This window comes from Tinamus guttatus, unplaced genomic scaffold (genome assembly GCF_059628265.1).
Source record: "Tinamus guttatus ecotype Peru unplaced genomic scaffold, ASM5962826v1 Tinamus_guttatus_pri_ptg000027l, whole genome shotgun sequence".
NCBI classification, from domain to species: Eukaryota; Metazoa; Chordata; class Aves; order Tinamiformes; family Tinamidae; genus Tinamus; species Tinamus guttatus.
This window is the reverse complement of record NW_028288561.1, coordinates 5,894,624-5,909,920: the sequence shown is the minus strand read 5'-3', so window position 1 is coordinate 5,909,920 and position 15,297 is coordinate 5,894,624.

Here is a 15,297-nt window from a genome sequence, read left to right as displayed (position 1 = left end):
TAAGTTAAACTCCATGCAAGCAATATAGGCATGGAAAGCAGGGTGGACTCATCCTACACCATCCCACCAGTATATACTGAAATCTGGTCAGACCATTACAGAATTTTTGTCAGGCTACCACTATGAACTCTTGAAGAAACAGCTGGAGACAGAGTGTAAAAAATAAAACACTTTTTCTCAGTAAAGCCACACACACTGCAAATAAGTTAGATTTACAAAGCATTCCAGCTCTGCTTTGTGCACAGGCTAAATTAGATTTATTCCAGATGGTTGGCAATGGTGTAATCTAAGCATGTTTACTTCACCCAGTTTTAGTCCATAGAGAAGAATCGGAAAATTTTGTTTCCACTCTTAAAAATGTTCACAAGGTACAGATGAGCAGCCAAGCACAGTGTTAATGACAGCAGAGCATGCTATCATTATCACCTCCAAGACAACCTAAATCTGTCAGTCTTGATTTTTATGATCCTTGACAATCCCACTGCTTTTGTGGCAGTAGAGTTTTTCCAGAGTAATTATAACTTGCACATTTCCTTTCCAATTAGTAGGAACAAAGACAGAAGTGTACACTATTCCTAGCATCAGCTTGCCACACTTGAAGCCAATTCCTTCTTTTCTTCTCTGTAAGAAAAATTGCATGATTCCCCTTCTACTTCAAGTCTTTTTACCTCACTATCCAGAAATAAAACCATTTTAATACCTCATACACATGCAGTCCCTCCAATTACTCACACAGAAAAAGAGCTAAAATAGCTTACCAATTTTACAGCTCATCTTGGTTAATACTTCAAGGCAAACATTACCTTCATTGTGTCTGTCAGGGCTAGGAATTTCAGTTTGCCACTTGCTCTCTCAGGACTATTCCCTATTTTGTCTGCCAGATTTTGTATCTGTCCTTGCATCATGGTTACTATTTGAGCTTCTACAAAATCTTCAGTAATTTCTTATTTACAAGGCCACTAGGCATAAAACTATATGCAGTTGCCTCTCTCCAGTGTTACTACACTGTTGTTGCAATTGCTCAGCTGTTTCCTTCTCTTTTTCTGTGCTTTTCTGCAGTGACAGACCTTTAAACCTTCAACTTCCTTGCTTAAATCGGAAACTTGTTGCCGACAGATATTCAAAGTATCACATTCTCCTAGGGAAGGACGCAACTGCTCAAAATACTAACAAGGCAGAAGCACGTACACCTGAAGGCTTTCAGTGAAAGATTATCTGCAGATGTTCTGCTTGCAGAAGGCCAAGGAGTAGCAGCTTCGCTTCTAAAAGATACAAGTCGCTCAGCCCACCAGCATTCATGCTGCTATAGAACCAAAGACAGAAACCCTCCTAACCAGTAACTGGCTCAAAGGTAGCAGCTAACTCAGATTCCTGGATCAGCTAACCAGGATGTTAAACAGCATCTCAACAGCAGAATGAATTATGGCGTTTTAAGTGCCTATTTACATTAATAAACTTCATAACCATAATTCACTACCAAGAAATTCAATACTGAAATCCGCACTGTGAGTACAAATCAATGTGCCCATTCCCGCGTTATCGAGCCCAGCGGAAGCCAGTCCTTGCCTTGTAGGAACGCTCGCTCGCACCAAGGCCGCAGCTGGATAAGCAGAGCGCACAGCGCACTCAGGACCAGTGCTACAGGTGCGACCCTTATTCTGTTCACATGCCAAAGCACCCTTCTTCAGGTCGCCTATCCAAACAGTCATGTTCATATCAGCTGGCAAGCTTTACAGATCCCTGATAACAAGCACTGCAGCACATTCTAGTTTCCCAAAGAAGGCACTTGGGAATAAGAACTGGGGCTTAGCAATGATAATAGACATTCTTTAAAAGCCTTAAGTAAACAAGGTCATATAAATGAATGCAAATTTCTCTTCTCCCTCCTCATGATAATCATTGCATTGCAACAGGACTTGGAAATGTATAATGAATACAGTTCCTCTTTGCACTACAGAGATACTCAGGCTTTCCCATAAAAACATTTAGCAAATACAATTGGAGTGAAAGGCTTTAGATAACCAAGAGTTAGGCTATTGAAGAGATCTCTTCACGATATGGACCTCATGCTACACTTTAAGCTCCTGGCTACTTGAAAGTGAGAGTTCAGTCATATCGCTGTAAGTTATAAACGAGATTTGTAGCTATTACCTAAACGAAGAACAAAATATTCATGGCAGTCACTTTAAACAATAGCCACAACATTCTCTTAGGGTACTAGAGTAATTTAAAAAATGATAAAGTAATATACTTTTCATCAGTCACGCTACATAATGCTGGGAAAACTAGTCAGAATACCTGACTTGTAATCAGCTTTCTCAAAGGAACTGGAAATAGTTTAAACACACAATTCTTTCAGATTCAATTCTTTATTTAGCAGAAATAGATGCAAATTCACGTTATCAGAACAAATACTGATTACAGTATTTGGCTTTCCTGAGTAAAAAGGCCACAATAAAAGTATTTTTATTAACTGCACCAACAAAGAGTTACCTCCAAGTAAGCTGAAAAGTCTGAAGACAAAAACACTGTTTGTTTCATATTCAACATTTGTAATCTGCCTCTCCCTACTTTCCATCGTGTACCAAGTCAACTTCACTTACACGCTAACGACTGTAGTTAATGTCTTTCTTAATCAGAATTATCACAGACATGTCAAAGGAAGGGATGCAATATTCCTGCATGAGAAAGCTCCCAGCCCAGGATCAATTTAACCTTTTTTCACATGCAATAATCTCTCTGTGCTTTATCTTCACTGTGACAACACAGGGGCACTACGAAGCATGCAGCTGCATTAAACACTGCAGAAACAGGAGTAAACATCTGCACTGAGTTCACAACACAGCTTGCAACACACTCTGCAGAGGAGGAACTTACTAAGGCTGACACACGGCCTGTCAGAAAAACAGCTGTCCCGGATGACAAGAAATGACTGAGCAACAGCCGTTCGAAGCATGCACGGCACAGCAATGTCCCCACGGCACCGCCGGGACTAGAACAGATCCCAGAGCCAGTCGCTCGGAGGAAAACAGGCCTCCCTCAAGGACCTGCTTTACAGCCTTCATGCAGCGCACTAGCAGCAGTCTAGGGCTAACCAGAAAATTAAAGTATTCCCATCACTTTCACTACCACAACAGCTAAGCTCCCACAATGAAGGTTTTACTACACCTGTCAGTCAACTGCTTATGAACAATGTCAAAGCGTCCTGTCAAGTCCTGCCCTGATTTGGCAGTCTGACAGCAGCACGGCCCAGGGGACCCGGCTCTGAGTACCGTGCTTCGCTCTCCAAACCTTCCCGGCCCAGGGCAGAGGATGCTGGGCAAGGCCGCTGCGCCCCTGAGCAGCACGTGCAGAGAAGAGGCTTCTCTGAAACCAAACGTGTGAGATCCACTGCCTGATGAGACAGGACAGGCTCCTCTCCGCTTCCTACACTCTGCACATGAGGCTGGGGACACTAGCCAGTCTTAGTGTATTAACACTACTTGCTTACAGCTCTGCTGCATACTAGAGGTTGATGTTTTCTATGCCATTCATCTACCTGGACTAGTTATCTCTGAAGTTTGTTACAACATATACTCAAATTCTACTCCTCGACAGAATGCTAAGATCCTGACCTTCCTGTGATTTAAACACTATAACTTTCTATCAGATCTCACATGATTGATATATTGCATAATTCTTGCCAGAGGGGACAAGTGAAGGGAGGAGTCGCATGATTTCTGAAATTCTGAAAGTTCAGAATTTCACTTTAATAGGTAAAGAAGACACAAGCTCAATATATTAGAGATAGTTTGAATAGAACTTAAAATTAGCTTGATGCAAAGGAAGATTTATTCCATCTCTTAATCCATATATGGTCTCTTTAATCCATCTAACAAAGGATTTAATCCATGTGTTTATAAAGAACAACATTTCCATTAGTTGGCTGTCTTCATTCTAAGCTAGGTCCAGGACACAACTTCTTTCCAGAGTAGGAAACCTCAAAAGAGCCTGCAGACCAGTAAATACGAACAGCCTTCATGCCAGCACTAAAAATGTAAGAACTAAAAAATAATAGTCCCACAGCATGACTAGGGAATAAGAGCCAATCCCGTCTTTTCTTGATCTGTCAGCTCAAATAAAACATAGCAGTAATACTTCAAGGGACAGAAATAAACAGCTTCAACTGGAAGATAAATATTCATGTGTTTTTGCTTCATATACATCTCCTCAAAGAATCCAACTGCAATGTTTCATCTCTGAATGAAAGCTTCAGCAACGATGAATCTTAATTGACTTATGAAATGAGGCTACCAACAACACTAGATCTAAAACACCTATAAAAAATGCCAAGAAACCATTTTATTTGGCAACTTTGATACCTGCTGTAATTATTGTGTACTTAAAATCCCTTCAACTAGAGAAGGGCTACACAAACGGCAGCATCCAGAACAGGATTTTATTTACCCAGTTAGATGTGTTTCTTACTCCAAAGTCTTTGTGTATTAACATCTGCTGCCAAGATGTCTTGGCAAGATTAAACTCACCCAGCATCCACATTAAGACAAGTGTAACTTCCTTCTCTAAGCCTGTTAAACAGAGCAGAGAAAGGGCGAGTGAGGAGGATCAGCTGAAAACTTGGCCCACCATCACCTTTCAATTTCTTTGAAGGCTGCAGCTCTCCCAATTAAGAAGCTTCACATTGCTGAGAGTTACAATTAAATGCACCAGGGCCAGTTCCAAGCAGCCCACAAGCTAAGTGCACTGACAGCTTAGTTGAACTTATTTTAAAAAACTTTAAACAATGGTGGCAGCAAACTGCACATCTGAAAGTTTGATTTTGAACACGGTTACCAAATAGATTAATGGCAGATGGTACCACGTTCTGTTTTCTCAAGCCTACAGATTTTTGGTGGTACTTTGTAAGATAAGAGCCAACTGAGATGTCAGGATTCCGGTTTGTTACAGAGTTAAGGCTGCAAAATTTATTTCTACATCAGAACAAACTAAAGCAGTCCCACGTCCTGCATGTGCCCCTTTGCAAGGCTCCTTTATACAAGTCTCGTGTTCAGAAAATCATGCTTCTGATTGATGAAACTGGACTGAAAATACTCTTAGCAGTATAGTGATTAACCACATTAAAAAAGATAGCTATTCCTAGTTTCAGACACAAACTCTATTCTATGGACAAGGATGCTGACTTGCAAAACAGTTAACAAGCCTAATGAAAAGAGTGAGGATAGTATCAAATTAGTATTTTCTGGTCCAAAACACTTGATTGAAATTCCCAAAGAATTCTGTAATTGTTCTCCAACGTTTAACACTGCATCAATACTTGAGACATTTCGCCCCCAAGAGTACCTTGTGTGACCCTTGAACAATTATGGAAATAACCATCCTGCAAAAGCACCACACAGACCATAAGAGCCGACTAACTCAGCGCAAAGTACTAGGCAACTCTATTTTTATGTCCACCAGTTCCTCACACGCTCCAATCCTGCAGCACTGGCTCATGCAAATAGCTTGTAGAACTGTTCCTTTGAAGCTAGCAGACTATTAGGAGTTTTAAGATTAGACCTAGATTTTCTGCCTCGGGAAGTACATCAAAGTCCCTTATCTACCCAAGTGGCAGATAAAGAATGACCAACTTCTTCATAGCTCTTATTTCCCCTTTCATTCACCCAGATGAAGATACTTCCATGTCAAGCACACCATTCATTTATTCAGACTTGGCAAAATAGATATTCAGGACTCCATGTTTAAAACATTCTTGTGGGTCTGATTTTGTGCATTTTGGGGAAAAAAAAAGCATGGGAGAAGCAAAGATGTTAGTTATTTTAAGTGAACAGATTAGACAGCATTTTAAAACACGATACCGGTGTCAAGGACAGTCATTTCTGTTCAAAGATTATCTTCATGACTCAGACGGCAAAATCAATGTTGAGTGAAGGACAGGGAAAAAATGCCAATTTGTAAACTGAAATTCTAGTTATCGAGCAGTATGATGCAACATTACATTGTTCAAGAACAAGCTTCTTCAAATTCCAAAGCCAATTAATTATCTGTTTAAAGATTCAGAGTACTTGCATGTGAAGCTTGCTTTCAAGCAAAAATCATCTGACTGGCAGTACAAAGAATTTTTTAAAAGTACAGCGTTATCAAAGCAAAGAAGCTTTGCTGATTGGTGTGCTTTCCTACCAGCATTAAAATAACAGAACACTAAGCTTTCCACCTCTGTCCCAGGTCAGCATGTGTGAAGTTCACACAGGGGAATTCCTAAGACTGAAAGAAATAACAGTTTTAATTATAAGTCCTGTCAGCTGCAGCAAGAATCTATCACTGAAAGCAGTAACTGTTTTAAAAAAATGACTTAAAGCAGCATTAAATGGTGAAAACTGCCTCCCGTGCTCACAGCTGCCAAAATAAATGCATTTATATAGGTGTCCCAAGCATTGCTAATTACTTGCACCAGCCTCAATTTTCTTGGTTTTCAGCATCACATCAACCAAAATCTCCACTTCCAACTATCTTCAACTACTTCCAGGCAAAGAATGTTATCTAACCATCAATCATCTTCAGCTTTTCAGGTTTATTGGCATTATGAACATTATATTAGCATGGCCGGAGAGGCAGGTTTTGGAAAAAGCTGCACATTTTTTCCTGGACAGTAGATGTCTCCATGTTTTCTGCTCAGCACTCCTTGAAGCTCTAACTTCATTAGGAAGGCAAGCAACATTAAAATCAATCCTGATCTTATCCTAGGAACCCCTCAACTCTCTGTCACATGCTCAAAAGAAAGTAGCTCAGTCTCTTCAGAACTACCACGTGCTTTATATTCTCAACACTTTCATCTAACCAACAACTGCTGTAAACTCCCAATTTAGTTTTACTTTGGGGACCCAAAGAGGCAGCAATTAAAGTTTCCATTAGACTACTATAAAGTCATTTGCATTACAATTATTTTAAGAAAAAGCTGTTTATGCTAAGTGAAAACATACCTAAGGAAAAAAAAATAAATAGCACTTGGAATTTCTTGTGCTTCCATGCTAGTTTAGCCAGTTCTCCTGCTTCCATCCCACAGTACAGTGATTTATAAGTTGCCCAAGTCATCACTTCCAGAAATTGCCCTCAGGTTGTAGAAGTCCCACAACATGCTAGTATAAAGTCTGTAAGAGGACAAACTTTTGGTAGCCCCCACAAACCAACAAGAACGTGGAGTTATTGAACCATTGGCGGAAAAGTTGAACTTAAAAACATGAGTCAGTTTTGTTTTTTCTTACCTGCATGGATAAGCTTGAACACTTTCGGAACAGCAATACATTAATGCTAATCTACACTGCAAACCAGCTCCTCTTTTGCAGTTCTGCTTTTGAAAGCTTAAATGAAGGCTACTTCACTTGAGAAAACTGGGAGCGAATGAAAGGAATAGGTGCAGGGAATGTATTTCTGTGGGCATTTTGAGGGAAACGCAAGTCTATGGCACAAGCCTATGGCAGACACAGCAACCAGAAGGCACTTCTGGGAACCTACCTCCAATTCCCGCCTGCAAGCGCCGCAGAGCAACAAACCCTTTCCTAGGGGAGCCCTGAGTCAAGCACACAGCACAAACAAGGCTAATGTCAATTTAAGTCAACGGCAACATAACTTACACCTTTGTGACCATGCAGAAGTTCTGGTGGCATGTTACTTTTTAATTTAAAAAAAAATGCTTTTTTCCTGTTATTTTTCCCATCTTGCTTGTCTCCCTTTCAGGAGCTCTGTAAGAGAAACACTGAGTGGGTAACTGAAGGAAAAAAAGGAAAAAGAGAAGAAAATGAAAGAAATCCTGACTGCTCTCTGCGCTTTAGCCTAGCCGCGGCCTAGGGAGCCCCGGGAGGCTCGTGCGTCGCCCCGGGGCCGAGCTCGGCGCAGCCACCTCGGGAGCGACATCCCCTCTGCAACCACCTGGCTCCCCGGCAGCCGAGAGGAGCCGGCGGAGCGCGGTCCCCCGTCTCGCTTAAAAATAAATATTAATACGTAGAAGGCGCTAGGAGGGAAGCGCAATTTCCAAAGCGGGTTATTCAGCAGCCGCACAGGCCTACGCGTCACGCAGCCCGGAGAAAACCGCGAGCTACAAGCGGCGGCCCCGGCCCGGCGCGCGGCCCGCTCACCCCCGCCCGCGCGTGAGGAGGAGCCGTTAACGGCCGTTAACGGCCGCCCCGCGCGCACGGAAGGGGGGGCCGCGAGCCCCGGGCGGGGCCGTGGGAGGCGCCGCCGCCGCCGCTGCCCTCGCTGCGGCAGGTGCGGGGAGCCGAGCCCGCCCAGGGCAGCGGCCCCGCAGGGAGGACGCGGCCAGGACGAGGCCAGGCCGAACCCGCGCCCCGCAGGACCTCCCGTCCCGCCATTGCCCGCGGCCACCGGTACCTGTCGCCGCGCTCCCGCGCCGGCCCCAGCGCCACCACCCCCCGCCCGGCGCCGCTGACACCGAGGCGGAAGTGCGGCCCTCGCCGCGGCCGAACGACGTGCCGTGCCGCCAATGGCCGCGAGCCGCCGCCGCCGGGCGGCCAACCAGCGCCGCCGCCCGCCCGCGGAGAGGCGGGGCGAATGCTAATGAGGCGCCACGCCCCACAGCCCCACCACCGCGCCACCGCTGGGGAGAACGCCGGCCAATGGCGCACCGCGAGGGCGTGTCTATGCAGATAAAGGCGGGGACCAGGAGGCCTCGCGCTGTGAAGGGTGATGCGCGCCTCACCTGGGGCCATTTTGGAGGGGACATTGGACCCTCCATCCCACAGACACACACATTCGGGCTAGGACTTGTACTAGGAATGTGGGCTTTGCTGTTACTTGGGGCTCTATGTACCCCGGCGTAGGACGATGCCTCACCATAAACTGTATATATTAGGACCTTATATTAGGCGGCAAACGGAGGGACATATTGTTTTCTGACTCCATCACCTTGCACAGTGTGGGGTTTTGGTGTTTCCTCTGGGGCAGGCACAGCCTGGTGCACCGGGAGCCTCATGCCTGCCAGTATTGTAAGCAGATTATGGGGTAAAATCCCAGGAAAATGACCAACAGAGCCTTAGGTTGGAAGCTCGGGGCTGGCACCTTTCTTTCACTAGCCCTGAGTTTGCGCTTGCCCTCACTCTAGTTAACCCTCTACAAGTCAATAATCTGCAGTAGGAGCTGATGAGATGCAGCACTTGAGTGAACCCAGGGCTGGGGCAAGCTCCAGAGCTGTGACTCAGGCCTTGGAAAAGGCTTTGAACATAACAGCGCTTCTCGGTAACGCCCCTTCTGCTCTTTTCATGATGCTGGAGCCTGCAAGGTGCTTCTGCTTCACACGCACCAAAGGTTTCCACAGCCAGAGAAACCTGAAACTCTTCCTCTCGAATGTCTCCCGCTCTTCCTCCCTTTTTGTACCTGACAGCTAGATCAAATGAAATCTCACAGGATGCAGCAACCAGGACTCTAAAAGAAGAAAGAAAAACCCCAAACTAAACAAATAGATTGCAGACAAATCGCAAGCAGAGCAGGATAGCTGCTGAGGAGCTCCTTCAAAACCTGCAGCAAGTCCAAATTCAGCAATGCACGAGCCTATAGGCTCAGTATCGAGCACATAACTATTCCTGGTGCAGCTTTTATGCAAAGGCCAACACAAGGAGTTTGAGATGACTTGAAGTTATTTTCTGAATCCAGGTCTGGCAGCATGAAGTCTTGCACACAAATAAGCCTGAGCAGCCCTTTGTCATGATTACGCAGTTGATACAGATGAGTTCTCGAAATGGCTCACAGAAAGAGAAATCTGCTTGTTAGATGACCAAGGAACACTCAATTTGTGACAGCTTTTTCAGATCTTAATTGAAGGCATGCAAGTCCTGAATCTGCCACAAAAATCTTTATCCCAAGCATATCATGGGCGTTTGAGAGAAATGCTTTTTTGCTTTACAAAAAACAGGCTAATTGAAAAGTTCTTTCATTGTTAATATTCGAGATACACTGTTCTCTGGAATAACAAAAAAATTATTAATAAAATTGAGACATTGTCAACAGGGACACGAATTTAGGTCTTCATTTATCTTCCCCCCTCAAGTGGACAGGGAGGGAAGTGAGTAGGTGCCTTGATGGCATGCAAAATTTTGCCTTGCTGGCAAAACTTTTGCAATGCTGAAAGTAATTAAAATAGGATTTTGCAGTGGAAAGTATTGAGCAACTGTCTCATGCATAGGTAGAACTATCAGCTTGGCCTGTGCTAAAGCCAGCTATTCAGGTGCTGTGGAGCAATGCAATCGTCTCAAAGAACCGTTCCAAGAAAACCTTGTCACTGTGGCAGATTTACAAAACCTGTTGGCAACAGAATAAGGGTGGGTCAAGTGAAGAAACAAAACACGTTGAATGCTGTGGTCCGGAGAGAACCCCTCAAAATGCCACCTCTTACAGCAAAAACACCGGTCGATTTTCACCCACTGAATGTGAGCAGTGACAAATGCCTCTTCTCCTGCCTGCAGTCGCAGCATCTGCACCCACATGTCTGCACATCTGCACCCACACGTCTGCACATCTGCACTCACACGTCTGCACATCTGCACAGCAAACTGGCCTCTCCCCATGCCCAGCCCCACCTGGGCAGCCCCAGCGCATAGGAAACCCCTGGGCAAATCCTGTCTTTCCCCTTCCCATTACAGGGGCTTCCAAGGACCCGGCAGCGGCCGCGTGCCAGGCGGGCGCGCGCGGGAGCTCCCTCGCCCGCTGGCGGCATCGCCCTGTGTGCGGGACCTGCCTCTGCTTGCCGGTTAATTTGGACTGAGCCAAGGCGTGAATTAAACGCGCCGTCGCTCTCCCAGACGCCACTCTGAGCAGATCAGCCCTCAGGTATCCAAAGGACAGACGAAACCCGCTGCGATCAATAACTGCACAGCCCCGGCCGGGCTGGGTTTGCGCCGGGAGCTCCTGGCCCCGCAGCGAGGAGCAGCCGCCGGCGCCGGCTCCGCGTGCGCTGGGAGCACTTCCCAATGGGAGCCAGTGCTCCCCAGCCGGAGCAGACGCCGGGACGGACACGGCGCTCCGCACCAGCACACGCGGTCGTTTGCACGAGTCGTTCTGCGCGGCGGGGAAATTTTCTTGCTAAATATCAATCACACTCATCCTGACGGTGAGCTGGCGCGCCCATTGATATGGGTGTCGCGCCGCGCTGTGCAAACATGGATTAAAAAGAAACTTTCTGCCTCAAAGAGCTGGCAGAAAAGGGCTCTGCCGCTTGCCAGGAGGCTGCGTTCAGCTACCCGGCTGCGCTGTGCAGAATATGCAGCACCCGAGCGTTCGCACCAGGCCAATATTTTATCGGAGTTTCAGTGTTCTGCATGGCGCTTTCCTCCCTCCACCCACACGCAATCTGAATAGTAAAGATTTCCTCCTCTAGCCTGTCCCGTCTTGCCAGACGCACGTTCAAAACTCTGCTCCCTGTAATGCCATAGCCTGAGCTCGTGGTGCTAAGAAAAGGAAGATAGAGCAAATAAATTCTGTGTCACGGGAATCTGTTGAACATAAAACACGCATGAAAAATCATCCAGGTCCCATCTCACCATCCCTGGGATGCGAGACTGTGGGTTTCTTGCACCCCCATAGCAGGATATGTCAGGAGGGATGAGTTTCAACACCCTTCTTTGATCCCCCAGATGTTTGTGCAGGGCTTGGGAGGCACCATAAGGTTCAGAAACCCAATCCGGGCAGAGAGCCGGGCACAGGCACACCGGGGCCAGGGGTTTCGTTGTGAAATTCTGCAAAAGCAAGTAAAAAGCCAACCAGAATACTTGACTGTGACCAATAACCTCAACTCCTGTCCCGGCTGGATCTGGCAAGGTTGGCTCCAGATCTGGGCTCTGCCCAAGGAGCGATCCCGGCCAGGACCAATCCGTCCCGCGTCCGCTCCAGACGACGGCCCAAAGAACGGGCGGAGAACAGAGGGAAAAAGAACCCCCTTCATTGGTATTCACCATGACATCTTCCACATCCAGCGGTGTTCTCCTCCAAGGGAGCTTTCAGAAAGCGGGAGAAAGAGAGTTACTATGTGGAAGAGCGGCTGCCAGCCGTGAGGAAACGGCTCCGGTGTGGAGAACGGGGCAATATTACTGTAGATATTAAAGCACCATTAATCACTTTAATTGCTTTGTGAGTGTATTTGGTAATTGGGAAGCGAGGGAGCGTGCAAATCCCCCCTTGTCCCCATTTTTTCCTGCAAACTGCCGATCTTCAAGCCCCTGCGCCCGGCTTGGCTCAGCCTGGGGTTTGCTGGTCTGAATAACGCCTGAGTGGATGCAGTTTGCATGAATCATCCCATTGCACAAAGAAACGAAGGAAAAGCCCAGCAGAATCCCAGGAATCCTCCATCTTGGGAGGGATTCAGTGGTGCCCAAAGCCCTCTATCAGAGGGGACACAACTGCCCCCCAGCCAAATTTGCCAGGTTTGGGCTGGACTGAGGTTACCTGCCCACAGCTCCATGCCCTGCACGTGTCCCACTAGCAGAAGTGGAAAGGCTTTTTCCTACCTTTTGTATGTGCAGCCGCTATTTGTTGTAAATGTACTTACCAGAAATTGAATAACTCCCACATGAGTAATTTTATACCCATCCAACATTTAAATTATGAATGCAATAATATCCAGCAGCATGAGTTACAAGAGTTCCCCAGGCGAGAAAAGTCTATTTTTAGGCTTCTCGAGCTCTGATTTTTACTAAACACAGAAAGGGAATTCGCCTCATTCTGTTCCTTTTGCAGTTGATTTGCATGAAAAGATTCAGGAGATGTTTCTCAGGCTTCTGGGTGGTGCCTGCCCCAACACCAGCAAACCAAAACTTTCTACTGCTGGGAAAAGAGCCCAGAAAGGAAGTTTTCCCCTGCTTGCGGTTCTGCAGCAGGGCTGGGGTAATTTATTGCCCAATGTGGTTGTCCTGAGACCAAGGGGAAATGGTGAAACTGCTCATTTCCCTGCGGCCGCCCTCCAGCTGGGATGTGAGCCGGCTCCGGAGCCTTCTCCATGACACGGATCTTTGTGGAATCCTCCCGGTTTTAGGGCAAGTGACTGACAGCTGTTGTGCAGCCCTGAGGTCTGGAGATTTGGGGGAGAAATAAGATGCTCCCGACTCCAAGTTGCACATGGCGTTTACATTCGTGAGCTGTTTTCTTCTCCTGGCTTTTGTATTGAGAGACTTGATGCTCTGCAGGTGGGGGCTGCAGGGTTAGGGATTTGTGTGAGGAAAACCAAGAGTCAGGGAAAATCCTTGTGCTGCCAGAATGGGATGGTCTGCCCCCCCTGCCCTGCTACCCAGCCCTGAAACCGGCTGTTCTTGTGTTAAGTGCCAATATTGTGCGTCTGGGCACCACGTCCGCACCACGTACAGGAACGGGGCTGCGTCTTCATAGGAGCCCAGGTTGCCCCGTTCCCCGCAAAGGCTCTGGCAGAGCAGAGGGACCTTCATTCCCTTCACTCCACAGTGAAATGCACTGATTTCCCCAGTGTCATCAGGCTTCTTCAGCTACACTTGAAAAAGAGATTGTGGTAAATAGAGGTGCAATTCTTTAATTTTTTTTTTTTTTTTGTGAAAAATAGCAGCAACAGAAATTACCTGGAGATCAAAGGGAAAGGATGCTGTACTCAGGGACAACTCCAAAATAATATGGGACAGTTGCTGAGCAACTCTCCAATACAAAGCCCTGCTGTTTTCTGGTGCCTCCTGCATCTGCACAAGAGGGATGGTGTCTAGGATTAGTCAAAGCCAAGTCCATGTGATTGCCCGAGTGCAATTAGATCTAAAGTCTCTGCAAACAGCTCCTATCAATCAACCTCAAGCCATTGATCTTACATCTAAAGCACTTATCAAAAATAAATTATGCTTTTTTGATCTAATCAACTATTAAGGATTCTTCTCTTTCTTTTTGAGGCTGGGTAATAAAAATTCTATCATCAGAACTGGCTTAACAATTATTTGGGACACACAGTGGACCAAATCCTGAGTGAGAAGCAATGACTCAAAACGCAAAGGTCTCTCTGTTTATATATTTTTCCCAGTCTCTTTTTTTGCTGGAATATCTCTTCTTCAAGCTGGCGTTCACACAATTTGGTGGGTGATGCTGCCTATTACCTGCCTGGAGCTGCAGCGCACACGAAACATGGGGTCCGTCTGCTCTGCGCAGCCGCTCGAGCTCCGCTCCCAATGCTGAGACACGTGTCCATTGCCTTTTCCATCCCATGTTTTAAAAAATGCCCCTGAAAAAATGCTTCCTCCTCCCTGTCAGCAGGAATGGGGCAAAGCTCGGAGATGGTACTTTGGAAAATCTGTCTCCAATTGCAAAGTTCTCCAGGAGCCCTGGAGGCAGCACAGGGGAAGCAGAGCTGGCTCCGGCAATTTGTATCCAGCCTCCACATCTGCTCCAGCTGTGCCCACTCCAGGGCACGGGAAAGGTTTTTCCCACTCGATGCTAATGAGAGAAGCTGGGAAGAGCCATTGGGAAGCACAATGGTGGATAATTGCAGCCAAGCAATTAGGGACAGGGAGCTCTGCCCTCCCCGTCCTGCTGACCCCCACTGCCAACGTGTCTTGGGCACTGCTGCTGTCCCTGTCCCACTGGCCTCCTCTGGCCAGAGCTGCCAAAATGAGCATCATTCCAAAAAAAAAAAAAAAAAAAAAGAAGAATCATTCCAAAAAAAAAAAAAAGAATTAAAGGCAAACTGGAATATTTTCTCCTTGAAAAGAGGAGGGGTTTTCAAGAGGTCCCATAACTCGCTGAAACTTTGGCTGCTCTAAGGAGCAACAGCGTGTTTTCCCAAAAGCTTTCACTTCTTGCTCCCAGCAGGTACCCACATCGGATCCGTGCGTGGAAACACGGTGCCCTTTGCCCGGTTCATCAGGCCGTGGCATCCCCCGGGGCGTGCGGGTGCGCAGGCTGCGACGAGCCCCAAGGGATGGATGAGGAAGGAGGGACGGACCCGGTGCCGGGCTCCTCACACTTGTGTTCGTGCAGGAAGGGCTCGAGCAGGTCCAGGCACGGGCAGCAACGCTCCGAGCGTCCTTGCAGCTAACATCTCCTAAATGCTCCGTCTCCCTCTGGTCACCATGTCCCTTTTAATTGCTTTTTCCCAGGCTTTTGCAGCGAGGCGCCTGACCCAGTCGCTATTAGTCTGCTCCGGCTCATAACGAACATCAAAAAGAAGCCTGAGAAGATGAGGAATCGGAGAGCGGGAGTGAGTGCAGTGTCTGATAGGAGTGAATACATTAGGCACGCTGAGGCTCAACACGAGATAAATATTCCATCTGTTTCCGTCAGATGTAAGGGCAGGCT